Source organism: Mastigoproctus giganteus, chromosome 7 (genome assembly GCF_048544385.1).
Source record: "Mastigoproctus giganteus isolate SK-2022 chromosome 7, ASM4854438v1, whole genome shotgun sequence".
In the NCBI taxonomy this organism is placed as follows: Eukaryota; Metazoa; Arthropoda; class Arachnida; order Uropygi; family Thelyphonidae; genus Mastigoproctus; species Mastigoproctus giganteus.
In genome coordinates this window covers 205,958,775-205,971,006 of record NC_143581.1, presented here as the reverse complement: position 1 = coordinate 205,971,006, position 12,232 = coordinate 205,958,775, and the positions used below count along the sequence as shown (strand labels likewise).

Genomic DNA, 12,232 nt, shown 5'->3' with positions numbered 1-12,232 from the left:
TAATTTTCCAGGAACAGAAGTTAAACTCACAGGTCTATAGTTACTTGTGTCAGCCTTTGATCCCCCTTTGTGAATTGGTGTCACATTTGCACATCTCCAGTCCATGGGTACCTCCCCTGAGTCCAAGGAAGCTCTCATAATTATGGCTAAGGGTTTGCTTACTTCCTTTGCTGCCTCCTTTAAATATAACTGGATAGATCCCATCCATACCGGGTGCCTTTCTTGTGTTTATCTTCAACAATTTCTCCTCCACTTTACTCTCAGTTATTACAAGATTCTCTAGCTTACTGCTAGAGTTGAATACACCTCTGGCATTCCCCTCGCTGAATAACTAACTCCTCATGTGTGAATGTTGATGCAAAATATTCATTTAGTTTGTTAGCTACCTGAGCAGGGTCATCAACAGTTGACCCATCGATCTCAAGTGGACCAATCTGATTCATCCCCTTCCTTCTAGAGTTTACATAAGTAAAGAACTCTTTGCTGTTTTTCTTCGCATCCCTTGCCAAGGATCTCTCGTAATCTGCCTTCGCCTGCCTAACCTCCTTTGTAACTTGGTTACAGATCAACTTGTATCATCATAGGCGTCTGTGTCACGTGTTAATTTGTATGTATCCCATGCATTTTTCTTTTCTGCCATATGCCTCATCAGTTCATCTGACATCCATTTAGGCCGAAACCTTGAACAATATTTCTTAGTTGGTATGTAAAGCCTAGTAGCTTCCAAGATAAGTTCTTTGAATGCTTCCCATTTTGAATTTGCTGTTGGCAATATCATCAGTTGATCCCACTGTATAGAATTTAAATACTGTCTCAGTCCACTGTAGTCGCCTTTACGAAAGCAATACCCCTTCCCTTTACCCCTAATGGTAGTTACCTCTTTGAGTAACTCCCACTTCAGCACACTGTGGTCACTGCCACCAAGTGGTTCATTTATCTGCAGATTCTTAATGTATGAAGAATCACTACTGATAATCAAATCAAGAGTATTACTCCCTCTAGTTGCCTCCCGAACATGCTGATGTAGAAAATCATGGGAAACAGCAACCCAGAGCAACGTATCAACTCTGTGGTACTACACTGACAGTGGTAGAGAATGCAAGGGACCTGGGGGTGGTTGTGCAGGCAGATATGAAGTTCTCTGAGCAGTGCAGACGGGCTGCAAGAGTAGCTCATGGTGTATTGTCAATGATATATAGGAATTTTTCTAGCGGGGATAAGGAGGTGATTATTCCCTTGTATAAGGCAATGGTCAGGCCACACCTAGAGTACTGTATACAGGCCTGGAGGCCTCATTTCAAGAAGGATGTAGAGCTGCTGGAACGAGTATAGAGAAGGGCAACAAGATTAGTGAATGGAACAAAGGGGTGCTCTTACGAAGAAAGGCTTAAGTTTTGCAAATTACAGTGTCTGGTAGACTAGGCACCAGCGAGGTGATATGATAGAGGTGTATAAAGCCTTGAATGGTTTGAGCATGCTCAATGCTGATGGGATTCTTCCTCTCGCTCAGAATAATCACCCGAGAGGGCATAAATTCAAATTGAGGAAAGACAGATGTAGGATAGACATGCGGAAATTTGCCTTTAGCCAGCGGGTGGTTGGTTGGTGGAACAGACTTCCATCCCTTGTCGTGGAAGTTGATAGCCTAAATAAGTTTAAGGCTCAGCTGGACAGGTATTTCGAACGAACAGAGGGGTGAAGTGGAAGTGGTTTTTTCTTTTTTTTTTGGCTGATGCTGCATAAGCTTGCTTTCTTGCATCAAATGCCTCTACTAATGCTAATGCATCCCTTACTGTAATCCCTTTAGCTCGTAATTCGTGCTTTCTACAGCATAAATTCTTAAATTGCCTGTACTGTATTGCCTAAAGGCCAGAGGTGCGAATGTGCAGTAAATATAGCACACAAGCGTTATTCTGCTTCGTAATTCGGTGCATTCTCCTTGCTGCAATAAAAATTATTTCAATTATGCATGGAGAAAAGTATAGCAACAATTTAAATACCATTTCTGTCCAAAGACACAGTCTCATGGCATATTATAGTTATCGGACAACATAAAATTCATTTATTAAATCGATTGAGAGAAAGTCCAATTTTTGCAATAGTTAGATGAATCCACAGATATTTCAACCTTGCTCAACTGATTTTATATGTCAGATACTGCTACAAGGGGGATATTTTGGAGGATTTTCTATTTTGCAAAGCTTTGAAAGGAAGAATGATGGGCCAGAAGATTTCTGATGTTATAAATATTTTCTTTCAAACAAATCTAACATGGAACAACTGTGTTGCGATTTGTACTGATGAAAACTTAACCTTTGGAAAAACTGAATTTGAGCGTAATAATACTGAAATGTTCCCATGTTTTTCTGAGTTGTTAATAGCATAATATTGACATTTTATAATTTAGAGATATCATTAAATAAAGGTTTAAAAAGCAAAGTAAAGGAAATTGCTCCAAATATAGTTGTTAATCATTGCATTATACATAAGGAAGCATTAGCATCGAAGGAAATGCAAACTGATTTGCACAAAGTTTGAAAGATGCAGTAAGCAGGACTGGATTTTGGTGTTCGTAGGCTGTTGTTGTTATTTGGTTTTTAGGAGCATTAGCAACTAAGGCCATATTGCTCCGAGATATGCGGTGGTCATTCCTGACCTTTCCGCATCCTCTGTATTTGGTGGTGACGGGCTCGAACCCCGGTCTAATCAAGAAGCGCGTGTTACGCACTGCTGCTCCTTCCCACCTGGCTACGGAGGCGCCCAGGTGTTCGTAGGCCCTAAGCACTTTATTCTGAAATGTGCTAAAAAAAGGGAGGGAGGGAGGGCAAAATGTACCTTCTATTTTTAATACTGACTGCAAATCACATCAATTAATAGCAAGTTTCAACTATAATAAATAAGCCACCTCAACTGACAGAGTTGCCATCACTTCAATTCTTCTAGTTTCAAGAACAGTTGCTAGATGGCATATGAATATTGAATTGAAGCTCCTAGAGTCAATTGCAAAGAAATATCATGAGCAGGAATGTTTTTCGAAAAGTTTTTTTTTTTTTACTTCCTTCGTAGGCCCTAAAAATTTCATAGACCCTAGGCACCGTGCCTGCCTAATGGGAAATCTGGCCCTGGTAGTAAGTGTGATCAACTTTATTGAAAGTAGAAGCTTAATAGCAGACTTCACTATACTTTTTAATGAAATGGGATCAGCTTATGAAATGCTTCTTTTATACACGAAAGTGAGGTGGTTGTCCAGTGGCAAAATGTTTGGCCTTAAACATGAAGATTTATTGTTTTTATCAGATACAGATCAGAACCTTGTTCAATTCTTTATAAATCAAAAACAGCTTGAAAAACTTAGTTACCTTGTTGATATATTTGAAAAATTTAATGATTTAAATTTGAGCCTTCAAGGTCGGGGAACAAATATATTAATAATCAGAAGCTTTCAAAAATAAACTTAACCTTTGGAAAATTGAATTTGAGCATAATAATACTGAAATGTTCCCATGTTTTTCTGATTTTGTTAATAGCAATAATATTGACATTTTACAATTTAGTGATATCACTGCCTCCCACCTGACAATGCTAATTAATTTTTCCAAACAATATAATGTATCTCCAAAAAAAAAGTCTCATTGGATTATTGATCCCTTTGCTTTTGAAATTTCTTTATGTCCCAAGACTACCATTGAGCAAAAGGACAATCTTATCAACCTGTCATCTGATGAAGCATTACATCCTCATTTCAAGACTCTTGTGAAAAAATATTTTGACTTTCTCTTTGAGATGGGCATCCAGAATTATCGACAATGGCAATACAAAGATCTTTCGGGTCTACATATTTATGTGAGGTTTGTTTCTCAAAATTAACAGCTATAAAAACAAAACAGCGTTCCAGACTTGATCCAGAAGATGATATGAGATTAGCAATTTCAAATATTGTGTCCAAATTTGGACCAAATATTATCGGTTATCGCCTTTATTGGCTCATCCTTCTCATTAATTATTTTATTTTGTAATTGTTTATTTTTTATTGTTTTGTAATCTTAATTGAAGAATAAGAATTTTATTTGTTTTTATTGAATTAAATTAAAATATTAAACTATTATTTTAATTGTGTAAATTAAAAAAGAATTTTTTTTTTCCTTCCTCAGTACTCAAATAAAATTTTCTACTACATAATTTTAAAATGCCATTTTTCTTCTCTAAAAATGTTGTCATCCTCCCTCGGAGTTTACATTTTGGGGTCACGTCAATTTTATATTTAATAAAGGGGCCGCAAGCAAAATACGTTTTTGGGACACTGCCTTATACAATGAGATAATCACCTCCTTTTTACTTCCTTCGTAGGCCCTAAAAATTTCATAGACCCTAGGCACCGTGCCTGCCTAATGGGAAATCTGGCCCTGGTAGTAAGTGTGATCAACTTTATTGAAAATGATAATGCGGTTTTGTCTATGATATACAGGAATTTTGCTAGCAAAATTCCTGTATATCATAGACAAAACCGCACGAGCTATCCTGGAACCTCTCTGCATTGCTCAGACAATGCACAATTATCCCGAGGTCTTTTTCACTTTCCACTGCCCTAAGTGTAGTACCACACAGTAAGTATGTTACTCCAGGGTTACTGCCACCAGTATGCTGTACTTCGCATTTGTTAATGTAAAACTACAACTACAGTTTCTCAGACCATCTCTCTAAGTTTCCTAGATCTTGTTGCAGCAACGTACTGCCATTAATCACCCTGCCAACCTCTGTATCAACTGCAAACTCTGACATTAAGCCTGATATGCCTTCATCAATATCAATGATAAATATAGAAAAAAAAAAAAAACAATTCTGTAATTATTTGTATCAATATCTTTAAACCTCCTTTGTGAAGTGGGGTTACATTTGCATGGACCTCCCCTGAATCCAAGGATGCTCTCATAATTATGGCTAAGGGTTTTCTTACTTCCTTCACTGCCTCCATTAATATAATTTGATAGATCCCATCCATTCTTGGGTGGATTCAGAGACTTAAAAGTAGACGCAGGCAGAGGTGAAGGTGATTCTTGAACTACTTCTATTAGAATAAGCAGCGGCCTGGAGCGAGGGTGCTGGAGGTTTCAGGGACTGATGGCAGTCATCATAAAACAAATAAATATAGTGGATTCCGGTTATCTGAACCACCGGTTAATCGGGGCAGCCATTTATTTGGGGCAAATCTTAAAAAACAGAAACCATTCGAGAAAATAGCCAGGTTTTACTTTGCTTAATTGGGACAGCATGCCGTTTAATCGGGGCAGGAGACCGCAGCACTGGAGATTACCCTACGATTGTCTCCGACCGTACCACGTAGTTCGGTCGGATTTCTGGAGGTCACAACCATAAAACAATTAGCAGTCACCTGTTTATTTGGCTTTTCTGTTAGAGCAATCTATCATAAACGAACAGTAAACTCGATCTTACTGAATTTGCGATAATACCGACAGCTGGAATTCTGTAGGTTATTATGGTGAAATGTGTTTACACTTCCATGAAATCTTCAATCATAAAAAAATTAATTTTCAGATCTTCTCTTCATTCCTATTTTTAAAGCTTTGTAACTCGTTACTTCATTCTCACTTGCGCGTATTGTGTTACTTGCAATTTGTGTGTGCCGTGTTCTTTGTTATTGATTGCTTATCTTTTTACATTTTAAATTTTTAACCCCCACCCACAAATGTCAGTGAACAGATATGTCAATTAGTCCGTATGTACATATTACAGTACGTATTAATTATTCCGATTATCACGTATATTCTTCCGATTTTCACGTATCATTTAATTTTTTAATTGGTAAGGTAATAAAGGGTAAATTTGTGCTTAATATATCTTTGCTTTTATAGCCTGTGGATAATATTCCTCCTATTTTCGCTAATTGGAATCGTTGTTTAATAGAATTAAAATTCAATTCACAAACATGATCACAATGACCAGCGCTTACTGCACATCGTAAAATGAACGGTACTTTACTATTGTGACTCCATCGTAACGTGATTTGATTGTACAGTGAACCAATTGTAAAGGGGGGGGGTCCATTGTATTTTAACTATTTACGTGAAACTTCGGATAATTGGGGCAGCCGCTTAATCGAGCCAAAATGCACTAGTCCTGATGAGTCCCAAATAACCGGAATGGACTGTATATGGGATGTGTTAGGGTAACTAAGAATAAGAATAGGTGCATGTATACCAATGCTAGAAGTATAGTAAATAAATTTGATGAATTTGAAGTGTTGGTCAAAAAGGCGGATATTGTTGGGATATTAAAGATGTGGTGTCACACAGATATTAAGAATGCAGAATTGGAATTTGGGGACTACAATGTGTACAGAAAGGATATATACAGGCTACGAAGGGAGGAGAATTCTATCCTGTTAATTAAGAAAAACATAAAATCAAAGGAAGTGCATCCAGTTGACATAGACGGACACTGCAATGTTGAGTCAGTGTGGATTTATTGGATGATTGTTTTCTGCAACAGCATGTTCGAGAGGCAACCAGAGAGGTAATACTCTTGATCTGGTTATCAGCACTGATCATTCGTGTATTAAGAATTTGCAGATAAAGAAACCACTAGGTGGCAGTGATCACAGTGTACTGATGAGGGATTTACTAAAGATATAATTACCATCAGGGGTTTAAGGAAAGGGTTTTTTGCTTCCGTAAAGGTGAGTACAGTGGTCTCAGTTTTTAAATTCTGTACAGTGAGATCAACTTGATGATGTTACCAACAGCAAATTCTAAGTGGGAAGCATTCAAGGAATTAATCGTGGAAGCTACTAGACGTTTCATATCTATTAAGAAATATTGTTCAAGGTTTTGGCCTAAATGGTTATCAAATGAACACAGAGAAGAAAAAGCATGGGATGCATATAAATTATCAGGTGACACAGAAGCCTATGGCAGATATAAGCTTGTATGTAATCAAGTCAAAAAGGAGATTAGGCAAGCAAAGGCAGATTACGAGAAATCTTTGGCAAAGGATGCTAAGAAAAACAGCAAGGATTTCTTTATTTATATAAACTCTAAAAGAAAGGGGATGAATCAGATTGGTCCACTTGATATTGATGGTTCGACTGTTATTGATACTGCTCAGATAGCAAACAAACTGAATGAGTATTTTCATCTACATTCACACATGAGGAGTTATTAAAGTTTGAAAATGGCAGAAGGTTATCAAACTGTAATAGGGTGCTTAATTATTTTGTAATAATTGAGAGCAAAGTGGAGGAGAAATTGTTGAAGTTAAACCTAAGAAAGGCACCTGGGGTGGATGGGATTTATCCAGTTATATTAAAGGAGGCGGCAAAGGAACTAAGCAAACCCTTAGCCATAATTATGAGGGCATCCTTGAACTCGGGGGTGGTCCCACGGACTGGAGATGTGCCAATGTATCCCCAATTCAGAAATGGGGATCGAAGGAAGACACGAGTAATTACAGACCAGTTAGTTTAACTTCTGTTCGGGGTAAAATAATGGAGTCACTGGTTAAAGATGCTGTTGTTGTTGTTATTTGGTTTTTAGGAGCATTAACAACTAGAGCCATATTGCTCTGAGGATATGCGGTGGTCATTCCCTGACCTTTCCGCATCCTCCATATTTGGTGGTCACGGGCTCGAACCCTGGTCTAATCAAGAAGCGTGTGCTATGCACTGCTGCTCCTGCCCACCTGGCTATGGAGGCACTGGTTAAAGATGCATTGCAGGATCCTCTAAACAAGACTGCAGCAATAATTCAGACACAACATTAGTTTATTAAGGGAAAGTCTTGTCTGACAAATCTGATTGGATACTATGATGTGGAAACAAAGGAACTGGATGCAAAAAATAATTTTGATATCATATACTTGGATTTCAGGAAAGCTTTTGACACTGTTGCACATGGAAGACTACTTTAAAAATTGAAGCAGAATGGTATTAAGGGTAAGTTGCTACAATGGATAAAAGGGTGGTTAAGTGGGAGAAGACAGAGGGTGGTAATGAATGGGTGTTTCTCTTCATGGACTAGTGTTATTAGTGGAGTTCCACAGGGTTCGGCCCACTGCTGTTTTGTATATTTATCAATGATATTGATGAAGGTATATCAGGCTTAGTGTCAAAGTCTTCAGATGTTACAAATGTTGGCAGGGTTGTTAATGACAGTAATGGCAGTGTGCTACTGCAACAGGATCTAGATAATTTGGGCAGATGGGCTAAGAAGTGGCAACTGAAGTTTAACCTTGACAAATGCAAAGTACTGCATATGGGTAGAAGTAACCCCAGAGATTGTTGTTGTTGTTGTTGTTTTCGTTTTTTAGGAGCATTAGCAGCTAAGGCCATATTGCTCCGGGATATGCAGTGGTCATTCCCTGACCTTTCCGCATTTTGCCGTATTTGGTGGTGACGGGCTCGAACCCCGGTCTAATCAAGAAGCGTGTGCTATGCACTGCTGCTCCTTCCCACCTGGCTACGGAGGCGCTAACCCCAGAGAAACGTACCAACTGTGTGGTACTACAATTAAGGTGGTAGAAAATGAAAAAGACCTGGGAGTAATTGTGCAGGCAGATATGAAGTTTTCTGAGCAATGCAGACAGGCTGCCAGGGCAGGTCATGGGGTTTTGTCAATGATATATAGGAATTTTGCTAGCAGGGAAAAGGAGGTGATTATCCCTCTGTATAAGGCAATGGTCAGGCCACGCCTTGAGTACTGCGTACAGGTCTGGAGGCCTCATTTAGGAAGGACGTAGATTTACTTGAGCGTGTACAGAGAAGGGCAACAAGATTGGTGAGGGGAATGAAGGGATCCTCTTACCAAGAGAGGGTTAAGTTCTGCAGATTGCAGTGGCTGGAGACTAGGCACCTGCGCGGTGATCTGATTGAGGTATATAAGGCCTTGAATGGGTTGAGCACGCTGAATTCTGATGGTATCCTTCCACTTGTTCAGATTACGAACCTAAGTGGGCATAAATTCAAATTAAGAAAAGACAGATGTGGAATAGATGTGCGGAAATTTGCCTTTAGCCAGCGGGTGGTTAATTGCTGGAATAAACTTCCATCTGTCGTGGAAGTTGATAGGTTGAATAAATTTAAGGTGGAACTGGACTGGCTTTTGGAGGCAATGGTGTGATTTTTTTTTTTTTTTTGGCTGAGGCTGCATAAGCTCATACACTTGCTTTCTTGCATCACATGCCACTACTACTACTACTACTACTACTATAGAGAACTTCTGGGATGAATTGAATTATCTGGTGTATGTGTGGAGAGACTGCTCAAAAAAAGAGATGAAATGGTTACTGCTTTGAAGGCCAAATGGCAGAAAATATCAAAGGACATTTACAAAAACTGGTAGAGAGTGTTCCTGGAGACTAAAGGTTAAAGGTTTTAGCATTCATTATTCATTTTCTTGTAAATATAGGTTAATTGTAGCTATGTTAGCGTCCGGCTATTAACTGTAGGAGTGTAACCTATATCACGTAGCGTCCTTACATTGAACTGGTGCTGATATGTATCCCACTCACCTCACTGAAGGCCTGTATGTGCTGACCTGCATCCCAAGTGGACAATTCTTTGCAGGGCTCTCCTGTCATGTTCCATCAGGTTTGATGTTTTCTGGGTTGTTTCACGATGGTTTCAGCACCAGTCTGCTTTCACTTGCAGATCATATCGCCAATCGTTGACCTAGACATCTTCAGTGCCATTGAAATGTCACGCACAGACTGAATATTTATGTGGCACCCTAATGACCATGCCTTAGTGCCTTTTTATTATTATTTTTTTTAATTGTCCCATATAAAGTTAACAGACTTCCAATGTGGAAGTCTGTTAACTTTGTATGGGACTTAACTTTATATGTGGCTATAATGTACCTGAGATCATGCATTCACAATCATATTACTGTATTCTTAAAGGCTTATGAGCATATTTACAGTTGTGTTTGACACAACTATAAATATGTATGCATATGTAAGATGTCACCGACTATCAATGGTGCAGTGTCCAGCCAATAATGGGGATGAGAAAGGGAGAGTTTTTAGGGCAAATATATTTTTAGTCAGAGAGAAAACTGATCATGTTTAAAAAACCGTGTGGGTAACTGTATCAAGCAAGCATTAGAGAAAGAGGATTAAAAATCTAATGGGAAATAGGACAGTATCTAACATGAAATAAGACAGCATGGAGAAAAAGTGTTTGAAAGCTGATTATGAAGAACTAACCTATATACTAGCCCCCCCACTGGGTATAAGAGATTTAGATGACAATCATATAATGTATTTATTTGTTTGAATTTTATTTTTGGAACAGTTTTGCCAGCAGTTAACACGGTGACTGCCAGAACACAAGTTTGCATAAAAACAAACCACAATTGCTGTACCTTAACGCAACTTTGCATTCATTCAATTGCAGTCAATAAATGAGTGCTGGAAAAGGAAAGAAACAAAATGAACAACTGATTGCTATTGGCACACAGATTGAACCAGGGGCTATTTGCATTACAGCTGAGATTTTGTTTAGCATCAACTGCAGTCTACAGAGCACTACAAAAGCTTTATACTCGGGTCATAGTTTCATATGTGCTTTGCTTATATTGGAGTTATTTTATCTAGTTTAATAAGAATAAATGGTAAAATTTTTTGAAGATTACCCTTTCTGAATTTTAATTCTTTACTTTTCAAGTGATACGGGATTCTGAATCTCACTCAGGATCCGCATCGCTTGAACAGACTCCACAGCCTGAGACATCAGAACTGAAAAGGAACAGGAATGGACAGAATATTGAAGTTGATAACATTGAAGCAGTTCTTTATAATGTCGCCTGATACCAAAATTCAACTCTATTTAAGTTATGCAGATTCTGTATCTCATTCAAATGCAAGGCACACAGAAAGGACCCTCGCAAATATAAGCGGCAGCAAATGTGTCAACTGATATTTGGTTATAGGCCAAATACAGAAAAGCATGAAATTCAGACCAGATTATCTACACTATGACATTTCTGCAGAGTCTATTGCAAAATTTCATAATGCAACAAATTGCATACATACTATCAATCTGTCATCCTGATTTTTAAGTTATAAACAAACAAACACCATTCTCATTAGTAAAAAATGTATTTATGAGCAGCTCTCAAGCATATTCTTTTTACACTTTCAGAATGAAGTGTTTCTTTTTTCCTTGTAACAGGATGTACTAATGGCCAGATTTACTGAGGTACAGTTACTCCTGGATCCCAGAATAATACATATACAAGACAATTAGATATTTTTTATATATTTAAAATATCTAATAACTCACAATATTTAAATTTATTTCACAGGGCTCTCCCCCCTACAACCTTATTTTTAGGGTTTCAGACTATCTATAAATCTAACATTGGGTACACTGTTACTTTCAACTGAAATTATGATTTAATTTTTATAGTACTTAGAGTTGTATTAACAACATATGAAATTTCAATGAGAAATATTAATAAATGCCAACATTATAAGTGTCTAAAGATGGAATTATTCAATACTAACAATCAGATTATAGGATTCAACGTGCCTAATGAATGGACCAATAAAACACAATATTATATTTTATTAATAAACCATAATTACTGATGTCATTAAACTTGTATTAAAATTTATATTCCTTAAATTTTTTAATTTGTTGAAGAGGTAATATTTATAATGCCTGAAAATAACATCTGAATTTTTTTGTCTGATTATTTATGTCTGTCTATTTTCAGACAAAAACTTAGCATCAACTTTTCTTCTTTGCATTCTCTTTATTTTCACTGTTATATTATAACAAAAAAATAGGATAAATAAAACTTATTTATATTAGAATATTTATATTATGTATGCCTAATTTCTTTGTTAGTGATAAAAAGAAAATCTTAATTTATGAATATTAAGAATTATTAAAATTGCATGCAGTTTTTTAAAAAAATTTTAGCAAATATATTTAAAATATCTAATAATTATATTGATTCTGATATTGCTCACCCAAGGCAGTAAGGTGAGGCAGCAGGACTGCCAGGCACGTTGCAGCAAGTATACACCAAGTTGCAATACCTGCTGATTCAATTTCCTCGTTATTTCCAGGCGCCATGGCCGTCTTAGCCAACACTGGCTCTACAATAGGAATATAAGGTATATAAAGAAAATTGCCTTTATAATGAAACTACATGGTGTTCGTTTTAAAAGTAAACCCAAAAAGGGATCAAAGGAAAATACAACTTATTAT

At 37.3% G+C, this 12,232-nt stretch overlaps 1 long non-coding RNA gene across 1 annotated transcript in view; it reads right to left on the bottom strand.

Annotated features, from left to right (window-relative positions):
• LOC150083614 (uncharacterized) overlaps window positions 1-12,232 on the bottom strand; it is a 113,782-nt gene that overhangs the window by 64,567 nt on the left and 36,983 nt on the right. Inside the window, exon 2 of the long non-coding RNA XR_016547199.1 lies at window positions 11,992-12,120. This is a non-coding gene — a long non-coding RNA (uncharacterized LOC150083614). The remainder of the gene's footprint in view (window positions 1-11,991; window positions 12,121-12,232) is intronic.